We start from the raw sequence: 4,808 nt of genomic DNA, 5'->3' as shown, positions 1-4,808 counted from the left end.
CCACATTATCTGCCATGGGAAGGAAACCAAGCCTCCATCAACAGAGGAATAGATATCAAATATGTAGGATATACACACAGTATCATTCAGCCTTAAAATGCAAAAAAAAAAAAAAATCCGGCTACCTGTTCCAACACGGATGAACATTAAGAACGTGATGGTAAATGAAATAAAGTCACAGAATGACAAAGACCATAGGATGCCACTTATATGAGGTAGCTAGAATGGCCAAACTTATAGGGACCGGGAATAGAAAAGTAGCTTCTAGGGGCTTGGGGGAGGGGCCCGTGGGAAGTCCTTTCATGGGGACCGAGTTTCAGTTTGGGAAGATGAAACAGTTGTGCCGATGGATGGTGGTGACGGGGCTGTGGCGGTGAGAACGTGCGGCAGGCCACCCACCCATACGCTTGCTGGGAAGGTAAATGCGTGCAAAAAAAAGAAAAAGAAATGAAATAGAAATCCAATATGATCTAGTAATGACCACCCTGAGAATTTACTCAAAGGAAACAAAAGTACTGGGACACCTGAGCGGCTCCGAGGGTGAAGCATCCGACTCTTGATCTCAGCTGGGATCTTGATCAGAGGGTGGTGAGTTCAAGCCCCACACTGGGCTCCAAACTGGGTATGGAGACTGCTTAAAAATAAAGCTAAAAATTAATTAATTAATTAATTAATATTAAGAAGTTGAGTTTTTTTTAAATGTTTATGGCTTACTATACAAGTGGGTTTTTTTTTTTTAAAGATTTTATTTATTTATTTGACAGAGAGAGATCACAAGTAGACAGAGAGGCAGGCAGAGAGAGGGAGGAGGAAGCCGGCTCCCTGCTGAGCAGAGAGCCTGATGCGGGGCTCGATCCCAGGACCCTGAGATCATGACCTGAGCCGAAGGCAGCGGCTTAACCCACTGAGCCACCCAGGTGCCCTACAAGTGGGTTTTAAAAAAGATTTTATTTATTTATTTATTAATCTACAAGGGGCAGAGCAAGAGGGAGAGAGAGAGAGAGAATCTCCAGCCAGCTCTGCACTGAGCACTGGGAGCCTGACTCGGGCTCCATCCCAGGACCCCGAGATCGTGAGCTGAGCTGAAATCAAGAGTCTGACGCTTAACCGTCTGAGCCAACCAGGGACCCCTGTAGAGATATTTTTTAAAAGCCCTGGAGGGGAGAGATTATTCACGGCAGTCGTGTTTCAAGTCCTGTGGTCTCTGGTCCTGTCTGCCCAGCGCCACAGCTGGGTTTCCTGCCGCCTCTCCTTCCCCGGTCCTGCCTTTTCCAAGCCTCATTCTGCAGCCTTCCGGCAGAACCCACAGATGCCCTGATATGCTTCTAGTGCATTTCTTTTGTGCTCATAGTTGCTGGAGTTACTTGCTGTCACTCGAGGCTCAGAACCCTGACCCACAGACATCTGGGATAGAATGAGCAGAACAGAAGTTTCAGGACATTTTCTACTGCAGCCATTTATGAAGGTAAATCTTAGGGCCAGACTTAACATCAAGGATGTGACTATTATTCAGCAAGATTTAGGCGTTCTTAGCAGCAACCTTAAGCAGGTCCAGCTGGTGATTCAGGAGAAGTGGGCTTTGGGAAATGCCCATTCCTGGTGTGGGTGGGAGCAGGGTGGGGGGCACCTTCCATCGGTCTTCTAGAAAATGTAATTGCTATGACTGTGGGGCTGCCGCAGCTATCCCTGGTTGACCAATGTGTTTGTTCCTCAAACACATTGAGGAACGAACTGAGGGCAATGACAAGAGCAGAGAGCCAACCATGGACTCCATAGCAGTACCAGGGAGAATTACTGAGGAAAAAAATAGGTCTTTAACTGGGGTTCTTCTCTCCATTCCCCACTGGTTCCCCTTCCTAAGAAGGAGGGGCCAGCATGGCACGTCCAACAGCACATTGTGGGTGGATCTGCAGAAACAAGCACATGAGAGCAGCTAGAAGGCAACACGGGGAGGGGGCAGAAATGAGCAGAGGGGAGTTGGCTGTTCACTCGGAATGTGCACAAGCCTGCCTTTTGCATGCAGTACCTTCAGGGCACTGAAGGGGGCCTCAGAGCAGTTTGGAAGGGCACTATTTCTGAGACCACAGAGCAACCATGTCTGAGACTCTGAGACCATGACTTGGTGGGACCCAAGCTGATCTGTAGCATTTTGGAGGCCAAAGACTGCTTGAAAGACGGTGGTGAGGAGGGACCAAGGCCTCAACCCTAGCTTCTGCCCCACTTTGTTAATGCCACTGAAGCCAGAGAACTCCATGACTAAGAGAGGGTGGTGGGACCCTCCAGACTCTCTTGGGGTTGACTTTTCTACTAGTCATTGGGTAGGAGCCCAAAGCAATAGGAAGCTGATTTTGATACATAAAGTAATGGGATTTTTGCTGGGTCCGAATTCACAGCACATAACTTCCTCACTTTTCAATTTCCAGCCTCCCCTGTTGACGGGGCTCAGGACAGTCCCCCAAGAATGGGCCACTTTGGCATGTGAATTATGGTAAGCCGAAGGCTCTTGAGATCCTGCAGGCTCCAGAGGAAATTTTGTCCTCCTTTACCCACGCAGAAGAATCTAAATTGGGCTCTTTCCCAGAACAAGGGTTATTAACAGAGATTTTTTTTTTTTTGAGGGCCCCATCTATTTGGCAGGACAGCTATCTAATCACCAAACATCTGCTCTCCTTAACCGTCCATGAAGTGCTTTTCTGTCCTCTGAAGCCCTCTGAAGACTTCACCCTTCGCCTCAGTTCAGAATGATATACAGACCCCATTTTGCCCGTGTTTGGAATTTCCATGTCTACGAGGATTCCCCTTCCCTACACCTATTAAATCAGGTTTCCCCTGTTAATCCATATCATGTCCATTTTATTCTTCATCCAGCTAGGAGGAACTTTGAGGGACAAGAATTCTTGCCGTAGTCTATAACTGTACAAGCAAGCCAGGTGCTTTCATTTTGTTATAGAAGCAATGTGTGTACGCAAACTTCCCATCTTGGGTGAGGGCTCTCCTCCCTTTCTTGGCTCTCCAGGGGCCTTCTGGGACCTCAGGGTCTTATCCCAGTCTCTCTCCTCATCTAGCCACTTGAACTAATTGGACAACTACTTGGAGACAGCAGTCCCCAGCCCAGTGGCCCTCAAACTTGTCAGTGCATCACAACCACTTGGAGGAACACAGAGATTCCATCCAAGTCCTGAACTGAGGTCCCATTGAATGAGAGGCTCCAGGAATGGGGCCAGGCATCCAGATATTCAACAGCCTTCCCTTGCCATTCGAAAGCACTGCCAGGTTTGCGAACCATTGTCTTGGCCAGAGCTCCTGGAACTGCCTACTTCCTAACCACGGAGGAGAATCAGCAGGGAGCCCCTGGGAGGAATTTGGGCCCATAGATCAACTGCCTATTAAAAGCCACAGTGCCTTGGAAGGCTGCTCTTTTGTCTTCGAACTCATTTGGGTCCAGATTTCTTAACAGGTCAGCTCTGCCCCCTCTGACTGCTAGTCTTGATTTGCTCTCCGTGTTTGTATCACCGGCAATGACAAACCCACGCTTCCCATCACTCCTCACACAGAAACACTTGTACCCACTAAGTTACCATGAAAATACAATTGCAGTCCAGGGGGCTTTATGTAATTAGCGCGATCAGACCCTTACAACAACATGCACGGAGGAGAATATCGTACCCATTTCACAGATGGAGGAAGCTGCAGTTCAGATACACGACATGAGCCCGTAAATGAACCACAGCTTTTCTCATTGTTCGTTTTCCATTGTGGTAAGAGGCACATGGCACGAAATTTACTTTTTTGTCCATTTTTAAGTGTAAACTTCAGTAACATTAAGTAGCTCTACAATGTTGTGTGACCATCATCACCATCCATTTCTGGAATAATTTCATCCCAGACAGAATTTCTACCTGTAAAACAGTAACTCCCCATTTTCCCCCCCACAGTCCCTGCTAACCACTGTCTGCTTTCTCTAGGAACTGGCCTATTCTAGGTGCCTCATATTTGTGGGATCATACAACATCTGTCCTTCTATACCTGCTTTATTTTATAAAGCATAATGTCATCAAAGGGCAAGATTTCTCCATGTTGGAGCAGGTGTCAGAGCCCCCATTCAAACCCAGTTCTAACAGATTCCTAAATCCATGCTCTTTCCACTTCCCATTTTGCCTGCAAGGGGGTAGAAAAGGGATCAACCAGATGTTTCTGCTCATAGAGCATAGAAACAATATCATCGGTGGAAGTTTCGGAGAGGCCAATTCCAAAAGGTTGAAATCATTTTGTCATTAGAACGGACTCAAAATATGGGGCATTTGGGTGGCTCATTCGGTTAAGTGTCTACCTTCGGCTCTGGTCATGATCCCAGAGTCCTGGGATCGAGCCCTGTATCAGGCTCCCAGCTCAGTGGGGAGCCTGCTTCTCCCTCTCCTTCTGCCTCTCCCCCGTTTGTGCTTGCCCTGTCAAATAAACAAATAACATTGTAAAAAAAAAAAAAAAAAAGAACAGACTCAAAACAAAATGCAGCCATCCCATTAGGTAGTGAGTTACCAGTCACTGGAGGTGACCAAACATAGGCTGAACCACCAAGTACTAAAGCTGCGCCCTTCTCCTAGCCCATGGGATTTTGTTTGGGAGAGGACAGGGATTGGGAAAGAAATAGCTGTTTTCGATTGCTGCTCCTGAGATTATACCAGAATCACCTGGAAAGCTTTTTAAAACCAGGATCCCTAGGTCTCCCTGCAGATTGTGACTCATTGAATCTAGAGTGGACTCCAGGGTATGTTTTGGAAGACCTTTTGGAGACCTGGATTACATAGATA

The sequence above is a fragment of the Neovison vison genome, chromosome 5, assembly GCF_020171115.1.
Source record: "Neovison vison isolate M4711 chromosome 5, ASM_NN_V1, whole genome shotgun sequence".
Taxonomy (NCBI): Eukaryota; Metazoa; Chordata; class Mammalia; order Carnivora; family Mustelidae; genus Neogale; species Neogale vison.
Note: the sequence above shows the minus strand (reverse complement) of the source record.